This window comes from Octopus bimaculoides, chromosome 1, assembly GCF_046866305.1.
Source record: "Octopus bimaculoides isolate indiv1 chromosome 1, ASM4686630v1, whole genome shotgun sequence".
Classification (NCBI taxonomy): Eukaryota; Metazoa; Mollusca; class Cephalopoda; order Octopoda; family Octopodidae; genus Octopus; species Octopus bimaculoides.
Genome location: NC_142928.1, coordinates 7,682,436 through 7,694,935, shown reverse-complemented (window position 1 = coordinate 7,694,935; position 12,500 = coordinate 7,682,436). Strand labels below are relative to the sequence as shown.

The window sequence follows — 12,500 nt, the reverse complement described above, 5'->3', positions numbered from 1 at the left end:
CTGCGGCCATGCTGGGGCACCGCCTTGAACAAATCGACCGCAGTAGTTTTTTTTTGCTTTAAGTCTGGTTCTTGTTCTATCGGTTCTCTTATCGCCGAACCGCTAAGTGACGGGGACGTTAACAAACAAACACTGGTTGTCAATCGGTGGGGCGTGGTGTGGGGCAAACACAAACACACACACACACACACACACACACACACACACACACACACACACTCACACACACACTTATACACGCTAAAGTAAAAAAAAAGAAAAACGAAATCAATAAATCAAAAACTTTTTTGCTGACTTTCTTTGAAATAGAAATCAACCAAAAAAATTTCAGTCAGTTGTTGTTGTTTCTAGAAAGGAAATGCTCCGGTATGGGCTTGGCTAGGTTTGGTAAAACAGTAAAGACTGCTGCATCACGTGATGTGTGTGCCTTCTGGTTTTTCTTCGTATCGGACATGACATTCATTCTATGTAATGTAATGTAATGTGTGTGTGTGTGTGTGTGTGCGTGTGTGTTGAGCGAGGAATCAACAGTTGAACAAGTTCAAATCTCGTCCCAGGTGCTTTAAGTCCCAAGCCGCATGCATAAACACATATACCACTGCTCGTTCTTAGTGTGTGTGTGTAGTAGTAGTAGTAGTAGTAGTAGTAGTAGTAGTAGTAGTTTATACACACACACACACACATAATTTACTGATATATATGACGTCATTAAACAAGTATTTTTAGTGAAGTCTAAGTCACTGCGTGATACCGCCATGAGTGTGTGTGTGTGTGTGTGTGTGCGCGTACGTGTGTGTATGTGTGTGAGAGAGAGAGAGAGAGAGAGACTGCGTATGCGCGTATAAATATACCTATCTCTATATGTACCAATACTTGCACGTATATAATATATATATATATATACATGCATATATATATATATATATATACATATATATAAATAAGGCAGAAGTAACAAGATACACGTGTGCATGCGTGTATAAATGCACTGTTGTGCATCTACATGAATGTGAATATATGCATGCTTGTAAGCACATATGCATGTGTATGTATGGGTGCATACGTTAATGTGTGTGTGTGTTTATACCTCTATTTGCGATGTTGTCAGCAGGACGTGACGAAGTCGAAAACTATTTTTTTAGACTCCTGTGAACAATGAATGCAGCAGCGACATGTTATGATGTAGCAGTGTATATATGTGTGTGAGCGTATAGCAGCAGGACCATGCACACACACACACACACACACACACACACACACACACACACACAGCGTAAAATACAGTCAACAGCACAGCTAGGTACTACACAGCAATCCTTTATTTATTGCCCGATGCTGTAACGAGCCTGTTAATGCAGCGCCCTCTACACCACCTCAATTTCCTATAAGTGTCATCCATTACCGGACATGGACAGCACCAGTGACATAAGGGTTTGCAAAGCGAGGAGAGACTATTTATACGGAGCAAGGCTTACAAAATCGTAAAGTTTACAGTGAATCCAGTCTGAGGAAAGAGGATTACAAAACAGCAAAATATCGAAGTTTTTATTAAACTCAACACCAGATGAGAGACAATGGTGGGGTTTTAACGTTGGTTTCACTATTGTATTATATTTTATTCAGTCTGTAGACGGGTGGCCTGGTGGTTAGGACGTTGCACTGACGCTCACAAGGTCGTGTGGTTTCGATTCCCAGACCAGGCGGTGCTTTTTATTCTTCAGCAAAAATAATTTTATGTAACCCCACTCCATTCAGCTGTAATGAGTAACCCCGTTCAGTGGAATCTTGTGACCTCGGTTATTTATTATGTGCCACGGAAAGCGGGTAAGTGGCCCTTATGAGTCCAAAGACTTGAGACAGCAATATTCAGTGATTGGTGATATATATTTTTATCGATCCGTGGAATGCGAAAAGTTTTAATTGACCTTGGTGGCATTTGAACTCAGAACGTCAAATGGTGAAACTAAAACGTTCTCCGTTAATTAATTAGAATTATTTAAATGATTTTTTTTTCTATGAAGACAAGGTTTCGTAATTGTAAGAACTGGGGTTCAGTATAGACCAGTGTTTCCCAACCATATTTTAATTATTAACTCCTTTGATACTTATAACCATTCGATGCTTTAAAGAAGTCTTTTATATCGATCGGGTCCGTCCCACATGCGACAGCAGCTGTTCGACACAACTTGAACAAGCCAGCACCGCACGGCTATTTGCAAAACGATTCCGTCTCCGCGCACAAATCGAATTGTCCTGCCTGACGACACTTTCGGGTCTAAACAGTTTGTCTCAAACCAGTACCGTCGTTTCTGAGAGTTATCGTTAGTAGTCCCTGGCCTGAAAGGGTTTCGAAACAGACCAGCCAGTTCGTCTATGTCTCTTCTCAGAATAACACCACCGCCATGAAGACGTCCTCGCTCTCATCCACCATTGGATCCCCATATATTGTTAACATGGATCTTCTGCTAACTGCATTGTCCGGCAGACAGTAAGAGAACGGCGAACGTCTGACAGCATCTAATAACGATGATGTTCCTTTCTACAAATATGGGCACAAGGCCTGAAATTTTGGGGGCAAGGGACGAATCGATTACATCCGATAGGATGAAAGGCAAAATCGATCTCAACAGAATTTCAACTTAGAACATAAAGAACGAAATACCTCAAAGCATTTTGTCCGACGTCGTAACAATTCTGCCGACTCAATAATAATAATAATGATAATAACAGTTCCCGGTTTTGGAACATGGGGAAGAAGTTAAGTTGATTACTTGACTGGTACGTTAAATTTATCGATTGCGGAGGAATGAAAAGTAGAGATGACCTCAGTAAGATTTGAAACCAGAACGAAATGTGACGGAATAATCATTTCTTTATTAGCCACAAGGGCTCAACGACAAAAAGAGCAATTTAAAGGATCGGGTAGAACATCGTAAGGAGGAGGAGGAGTACCCGGAACATAAGGAATATGAAAAATAAAAAAAAAATAAATCACAATTGCCGAAGGGGACGGGATTTGGGTGGACGGGTGGTGCAGGTTACCATTTATAAATCGCAGAGAGATTTATCAGAGGAATTTTTTTATAGGGGTACGAAGTTATTTTTCCAGTCCCTGTTCAGAGATGCCAAGAAAATTCCCAGGTCCAGGTGGGATGAACCCCTGAACCAACCCCCGGGTGTGACTGAAAAAAGGTCGGATATACATGAAAACGATAAGGCTTAGACGGAATAATTCTGCATGAATGTGTGTGTGTGTGTATGTGTGTGTGTGTGTGTGTGTGTGTGTGTGTTGAGGGAGAGAGAGAGAGAGAGAGAGCGAATGCGTATAAATGTGTGTGCATTTGGGTGTAGGGGTGTGTGTATGTGTATTTGTGATAGTAAATGTGTGAGAGACTGTGTGTGTGTGAGAGAGAGAGAGAGAAAGTATATGGGTACACATGAGTGTCTGTCTTTACGTGAGTGGGTATGCGAGAGTATGTATGGGAGGGAGTAGAGAGAAAGTATGTGAGAAAGAGAGAGAGTGCATGTGTGTGTGTGTGTGTGTGTGTGTGTGTGCGCAGGATTCGTATTTCTTGTTCTAGGCGTTGCCAAAGAGGGGGAACACTTTATAAGAGAAAGGGATATGTTATGTGTATGTGTGTTATATTATTGATATATGTATATGAACTTAAAGAGAAAGTATTGCTATAATTGTGACAAAGTTCTGAAATATATTAAAGTTAACAAGAAGACTAACACTAACACACACACACATATATATACACACACACACAGCACTGGTGCAGAAGGAAGAAGAGAAGAAGGGAGACAGACTGCAGCAGTGAGGGTCCGGCCAGGAGAAAGAATACGCGAAGACCGAGGTAGGTTGGGAAGAAATCGTGATGTTGTCAGAGTGGCATTGAGCAGATTTTGCTTATAAAATATAGTGTTAGATGGGTATTGAGGGTGGGGTGGGTGGATAGATAGATAGATAGATAGATAGATAGATAGATAGATAGATAGATAGGTAGATAGATAGGTAGATAGATAGATAGGTAGGTAGGTAGATAGATAGGTAGATAGATAGATAGATAGATAGGTAGAAGGAACAGTGAACAGAGAGAGAGGAGGAGTGAAAACCGTGTAAGACGAAAGAGCGAGAGCGAAAGAAAGAGAGAGTGATAAGGAATGAAAGAAAGAAAGAAAGAAAGAGTTCGAGAAAGAATCAGACAGCTTAGGACCCAATAAATCCTGAAGTAGCCGAGAGAGAAGCGAGGTAGCTAGGTAGACAAACAGACAGACAAGATAACCGGTTGTCGGGTAGATAAACGATAGAAGAGAGAGATAGGCAGATAGACGGATGTGAGGAATAATTAGATTTTATAGACAATCCCGACAGAGAGATATACACACACAACATACGTACATACATACATACACATACACATGCATGTATACATACACAAATGCACACACACACACACACATATATACACATGCGTGTGTGCGTGCGTGAGCGAGCAAGCAATCTAGAGGTATCGCGTATGTATGTGACAGGCAAACACATGTATAGGTACATACACATGCGTACATACATGTATATACATACATGGACACATTCGTGCGCGCACACACACACACTACAGTAACATTTAGGCGCAACACAGCCCTATCCGACCCCCCCCCCCCCAACACACATATTTGTACACACACGCACACCGGTGTTATGATAGACGAACATACATACACACACACACATGTACACAGTAGATAACTAAAGCAACCACACACACACACACACACACAACCAAAGTCTCAAAACAGCCAGTGTTTTGTGTGAGAGAGAGAGAGAGAGAAGCCGAGCCGAGCCGAGCCGTGCATGTGCAAGAGAGAGAGAGAGAGAGGGGAGATGGTCTAAATCCTGAGATAGCATTCGACAATAAGTCTTCTCGGTATATACTAACCAAGAATAAAATAAGTCTTCCAGTAGTTTGATCAAGAGGACTATGGGTATGTGTGTAAGAAATTAGAATGACAATGGAATAAAAGATTATGCTATGAACTTCATAAACTTACAGTTATTTCTGCTTTAAGTGTTTGTGTATCACCTTATAGCTTCATCAGAGCTAACATGAAGTGCAATTGAAATAAGAGGGAGAGGTGGGAGAGAGAAGGTATTCCTTGATGATTAAATTATCGTGTAGGTGGTGGAGTATTCCATAGACGAACTTTTATGTCCTTAGGTCAGAATAACTGCCACACTGTTAAGAATAACGAGGGCTGGACGCAGGGGCGGACTGAGCCGTTGGTCAATCGGGCACTGCCCGAGGACCTTGAGCTCTGAGGGGCCCGTACTCTTCATGTTAACTCTACTTAAAACACACATTCAAAGGGGCCCGGTAAACAGTTATGCCCGAGGGCCCTTAATACTCTCAGTCCACCCCTGGGTGGACGTTTGAATAACAATCCCTCCAACTGGTGAATATCGTTATTCTTATGGACCCGTCGAAACTTCCAAGTTTTATAAACGTCACACCCAACATCCAACACACATTTAATTACAACAATTAACAATGATTTATGAACTTCATTGGCAGCAGGAAATGGTTACACTTGCTTCATTACAAAACTTGCCATTCCATTTCTCCTAGATTAAACTCACTATAGCTTTAACTAGAATTGGGTTTAATGAAATATATATATACAAACATTTCATAAATAAAATCAGATTATTATTTATTCTGTTAGAGACACTTCAAAAGTGCCCCAATCGCTATTTAACCAGGGATAAATTTTTTCAATAGACAACTGTGAACTGTTTGTAAAACTTTTTATACTAATCAGTAAAACCAGAAAACTAGTTTGCAGTAATAGGAACAAGATCAGCAAATTTTGAGGGACATGGGCTAATCGATGACATCCATCTCGGTACTCGACAGGTACTTTATTTTATCGACTCAAGGAGGACGGCAGGACAAAGTTGACCTCGATGTAAATCGAGCTCAGAAAATAAAAAACTGGAAGAAGTACCTGAAAAGCATTCTCCCCACCGGCTTTCAAAGTTAGTTTTTTCAATGTCACACCTCAAATATTTAAATTATATATATATATATATATATATATATATATATATATATATATATATATGTATATATATATATATGCCAAGGAAGAATATTTTAGTAACAACGATGTTCTAACATTAGTGAATCGGCGTGAAGTTGTTTCGAAGTATTTCGTCTTCCAAGTTTCGTTTAAAACGAATGGTCCACCAATTAAAATTTTCGTCATAATTCCCCGTGTTCTCGTCCGACCTCATCCAGCGTTAACGTTCGTCGGCCACCACCAGATAAATATAAAACTTTGGGGGCGATAATAACGATGGGGTCACAAGCATTTATTTCGGCTGCCCCAGTATATGTTGGTCCTTTAGCTATTATACAGTTGGGTTCGTAAAAGAAATTATAATTAGATAAACTAGCTATGAATGGGATATTTTCATTTATTTAGGGACCATATTTTATAAATTTTGGTTCTTTTTATAACATATGGTATAAGCCCAATACTAAATTAAACCAGCCCAGCTGTGTATATCCCAACGGGATACAAGGAGAGGAGGAGAGAAAGACGAAAGACAGAGACGTAGGGTCCTAATATAACCAACCATAAAAGCAGACAGATAGACAGGTTGGTAAAGTCTCGAGATAGACTGACAGGGAGATTAAGACCGACTAACTGGTAGGATCCCCGACATAGACACACAAACATAGTCCTGAAATAGACTAGATCAAGAAATGTCTCAATTTACAAAGAACCCCCCCTCTCTCTTTTTTTTTGACACACACACACACACAGAATGCGGCTGTCCCGCGATGGTCATATATCAAATGGCTACTTTACATTAGCACACCCACACAGGACGAGTATGCTGGGGTGGAAAGATTTTGTGTAAGTCACACACACACACACACACACACACACACACACACACAAACAGAAAGATATTAAAGGAGTATTATAGGTACTGGGCACATATAGAGGGAGCAAGGATAACTTGGGGTACTATTGTAGGTATCCTACGGGTACTCTAGTGTGGGTTCACAGAACCACGGCTATCGGATGGGTGGGAACTACTTGATGTTAAATATATACAGAATGAAGGTACCCTGGGGATTGTACAAATATTAAACGGGTAGTGCAAGGTAATGTACACACAAATAGAATAAAGGTATCCTAGGGTGGTACAGATATCGGGTAGGTAAGAACATGAAGAAGAAAGTTACACACACACACACACACAAACAGCGAAGGTGTCTTGGGATAACATAGATATGAAACGGGTAGAGGTATGCAAGGCACACACACACACACACACACAGAGTCTAGGAGTAAAAGTATCCTGCGGTGTTATATAGGGATTTATGGGGTAGTCACACACACACACACACACACACATTTAAGCCAAGGTATCCTGCAGGGCTATGAAGTGTCATATGCGTATAGTAGTAAAATTATACACATACACACAGAGCAAAGGTGTCCTGGGGTGAGACAGCTATCAGATGGGTATTTTAAATAAGGTAGACAGACACAGCCCCAGTAAAACATTCAGAAGTAGTAAAATTGAGCAACAACACACCTCAGAACAAGGCTGGCCTTCTATCAGTCATGTGTGTGTCTCAGTCACTACACAACATCACCACCACCACTACTACCACCATGACCTTAGCGCTACTAGTGGTCAACTCGTACCCACCACTATAACCAGAACGACTGCACTATTACTACTACTACTACTACTACTACTACGATATCACTGCCCTATACACTATATACGATCGCTACAACAACTGTCCCACTCTGTGCCCACCACCACTACGACCAGAACGACTGCAATGCTTCTTCTACAACTACAGAAGTTGGTGTCAATGTGCTGAAGTTGGAAGTCTGTCAGTGTCCCGTTCATTGCAACAGCTGCCACGACAGTTTTATTAGGACGTGTGTGTGTGTGTGGATTGGTAGAAAGATTTGGTCATACAAACAGGAGAAATAAAATTCATTATAGTATGTAGAATGTGTGTATATATATATATATATATATACATATATATACACACACATATATATATATATGTATATATATATATATATATATACACACACACACACACAAGTACTCTCGCTCGAAGAAAAATGTAGGTTCTGATGTCACACCTAAATAAGGAAGTATACGTAAGTGTGTGTGCATATATATATATATATATATATATATATATATATATATATATATACATGCTGTGTGTGTGTGAGAGAGAGAGGTGGGAATGTTGGCCCTTTGAGGTACCTGTAATTCAAAGGGCCAACACAAAAATAATAAGACACTCGTCCACGATTTCAAGCTGAGGGATCGAACCTGAGAGCTCATGGTTGTGGAACGAACTTAACTGCCTATCCACGCCTGTAACCATGTGTGGTGTTTCATGCAGCACATGTTGCTAATATTTCCGTTCGTGCTGTTGCTCTTCCTGGGTAGATAAATACCAGTCATATGCTGCGGTCCATTTCCACTTGGCATATCCCAAACACATTTCTTAGCTCTCACACTGAATTTTTAAATAATGTAGTAGCAGTACTAGTAGTAAATTAAGTTAGTCGCCGCCTGCCGTGATCAGGACAGTTTGTAATTTAAATGTTTAAAGTTATAACACACACACACTCACACAGGTAAAGGTTATTATTATTCCCCCTCTTTTTTTTTCTACTTTTCGGACAAAACCCTATGTAACCTTCGTCCTGTCTTTGTCCTTACATGTTTTTGATTTATATTAGCCCTTGTGGCCAATAAAACGAATTAATTATTATTATTATTATTATTTTAATTTTTTTACTTCTATGCCAAAGAACTGACCGATAAACTGCAGGACACACGCAGTTGTATATATATATATATATACACACACACACACGTTTCACATCAAACGTGTTCGTAGAAAATTTGTATATATGTTTATGTCCGACGAGCATACGTGTGTGTGTGTATGCGCTCGCACATGCACACACGTGTATGTATGTATGTTTGTGAGAGCAAGGCCGGTTACGAAATAAGGCGGTATTTATTTCCTGGACAAGACAATGTTTATATAAAAACAGACTTTCCGTGACACCGATATAGATCGACCCACATCATACCGTATAGGGTGGGTCTTTTCACAGAGACCTGTACAGACAAGGTATATAGTTTTGTGTACACACACACACACACACTGAGAGTAAACAGTCCCATTAAAGGTATTATTATGTATGACAGCTAGGCAGACATAGGGATAGATAGACGGGTAGGTTGAGAAGGAAAGACGAGATAAGAGTCGAAATTATAGACACGGACCGATATAGTAGTAGCAGTGTGTATATATATATATATATATATATATATATATATATGTATGTATATATATGCCTGCGTAAATTTGTGTATAGAAAAGAGCGAAGGATGCACGTAGTTGTAAACATTAATACAACTGAAAATATGCACAAGGGTTCGAATAAATATAGACTTGGTTTTTGCGGGAAAAAGACAAGGAAGTGGTCAGTTTCTTTTTTGGGGGGCGGATAGAAGGACGGAAGAATTAAAACTGGACAAATAACGGCCGAAAGATATGTGTCGGCTGCGATATAGTAAATACATAATGCTACTATATGTAACACACATACATATATTTGAAATCGAATGTATACAACTGTATATATATATAGGTAAGTGTGTATATATATTATACTAGACGTGGCTACTTACATCCTTCTCTTCAACAAGTCGCGAAGCAGCCATGGTATTTTATTTTTTTTCTTCTACTTCTTCTTCTTCTTCAAGTGTAATTCCAATAGTTAAGTAAATCCGATGCCTAGAACCAAACAACTCCGAAGCTACACATTGTATATCACACACAACAACTCGACAACACTAGCAGCAGCGAGGAGCTATGATGGCGGCCGTGGTGTCGGCAGAACATTGGCAGGGCGCTGGCTTTCTTTCACTCACAGCAGCAGTAGTAGTACTAAGTAGTAGTAGGAGTAGTAGTCATATTAGTAGTAATAGTAGTTATTGTTGTTCTTTTATTTCTTCTATTTCTTTCTCTTCTTCTCCGCCGTCCTCGACTCCATCGTGGTGGAGGTGGTGGCGAGAATTATCTGGATCATCCCGATAGTGACGGTGCTTTCATATATAAATATATATGTGTAGAGAGAGAGAGAGTCCTGCGAGCTAAAACCGGCAGGACGGATGACAACGAGTGAGGCCCGAAACTGGACGAGCAATAATACTATAGTATCGCGTGGAGTTCATAGTTGCTTTAGTTGTTGTTACAACTTGCACGCTGTCGTCTGCTGTTCGATTTTTATCTCCAAGTTATTGTAAATTATTACTTTGAAATGCTTGTTGTTATTGTTGCTGTCACTCGTTATTGTTCTTATCACTGATTCGTTGTCATCTTTTAATGAAATTATTTCATCTATATCTTGCCTAATTATTATTATTATCGACTTATTTAATGTCTGTCTTTTCTTCTTTCAATTCTTCTACCATGTCGTCTGCTCTTTGAATTATTGATACGACTACATTACTACAGATGTTGTTGTTTGTTATCGTTGTTGTTGTTATATCTAAGCTGTCTCATGTCGTCTGCTGCTTACAAGTTGTGCTGCTGCTGCTGCTACTGTCAGAAACTGCAACAGTCTCTCTCTCCGTCCTGACTTCAAATCCCATCCAGGTCGAATTTGCCTTTCATTTTTCTAGGGTCGATACGATAATTTAATACCAGTGATATAATGAAGAACGTAGTTAATCGGTCATATTCCGCCTTTTATATATGTAGATCTGTCCTGAGTTCAAATTCCGCCGAGGTCGACTTTGCCTTTCATCCTTTCGTGGGCCGATAAAATAAGTATCAGTTGAGCCCTGGGGTCGATTTAATCGACTTACCCTTCCCCTAAAATTGCTTGCTTTGTGGCAGAATTCGAAAGCAGTATATGTAGATCTGTGCCTGTTATACACTATATTATTATATCCTTGAACAAATATTGCAGTTCTTCGATTTTCTATTGTAGTTGTATAATCTCAGGACAGTCCCAACTCAGCAGACCTATTTATTATCAAAGACTTTCCAGCTGTGACCACCACATCTTATATCCAAAGACTGCATTGATAAATTTGTTTTTTTTAACGACATGATTAAAGTGAGAAAGAGGGAGAGAGAGTGAGTGAGTGAAGAAGAGGGGGAGAGAGGGAGGGAAAGAGTGAGCTAGCTGCCGTTTCTAGCATGTTGCGAGACCACGTAGAAGCTACTCATTATTTCGATATTTGTCGTTACTGATGGTCATGGTTGTATTCTATTGTAACGGTTCTGGTCCTTTCTCGTCAGTTTGTTGCGAATTTTACGACTGTTATCATCTTGTAATTATCGTCTGCTGTTGTATTGTTGTTGTTGTTGGTGGTGGTGGTGGTGGTGGTGGTGTTAATATCGTTGCTGTTGAAATTGTTAGTGCTGTAGGCTTTCATTACCAGCTTTTCGAAAAGCCTTTTTGTTGCTAAAACTTCTTATCCTTTTCTGTTGTTGTGTAGTCTGCAGTTAGTTTTGATCAGCCAGTTCCACAATCCAGTTGTGACCATCTCAGACGAAATATATCTAGGCTTACATTATCGAATATCATTTTTGTCAGTTTTTGCGATGATTCGGTTTTGCTATTTCTTGCTGTTATTTCTAACAGGTTGTTTTACTGGTAGTGGTGATGGATGTGATGGTGATGGTGTTGGTGGCGGTGGTATTGGCACCGGTATTGTTGGGTGGGGTGGGGAGGGGTCTTGATGGTGGCGGTGGGGTTTCTTTTTTGAGGTATAAAGTATTTGGGCGTAATATTATCTAACGTATCCTTTCTGTTTGTTGTTGTTTAACTGCAGGTCTGTCCTAATCAACCAGACCTATGAGCAGAGGCGTTATGGCCGTGACCATCCCATCTGTTTGTATTACAGAAACTCTGTTACCGAATATGATTTGATGTAGAGGCTGCTATTTCTGGCGGGCGTGTTATCACGTCGAAATCCGCATGCTGGCTCACTGCACTCACAGCGGGACTGTAGTTACGACACCTCACAGGAAGGAACTTTGCGGCTACGATATGTCACAGAAAGCAGTCTATAGTTATGACATGTCACAAAACGGACTGTAGTTACACCTCACAGGAAGGACCCTGTAGTCACGACACTTAACAAATGGGACCCTGTAGTTACGACATGTCACAAAAGGGCCTCTGCAGTTATGAACTGTTACAGAAAGGCTCTCTCTAATTATAAGAATTTTAATTAGTGACATTAATTAACTAATTTTTACAAGTCAGGGCTGACTACTTTGCATTATTGACAAAAAGGATGAAGTTCACTCGAGTGAACAGTTTAAAAGTACTAACGGACATTTGTAGTACGTTTAGTAGGAACAAAGGCGGTGGCGGTGGTGGTGTAGAATTGCTGTAGG

General features: G+C 40.1%; 1 protein-coding gene across 3 annotated transcripts in view; it reads right to left on the bottom strand.

The window, feature by feature from the left end:
* LOC106873219 (uncharacterized) overlaps positions 1–12,500 on the bottom strand; it is a 153,583-nt gene that overhangs the window by 140,783 nt on the left and 300 nt on the right. For all 3 annotated transcript variants that reach the window (XR_016240896.1, XR_016240897.1, XM_089348311.1), the window contains exon 1: positions 9,773–12,500. This exon is cut by the window's right edge and continues 300 nt beyond it. The gene's annotated coding sequence lies outside the window, so the exon portion shown is untranslated. The remainder of the gene's footprint in view (positions 1–9,772) is intronic.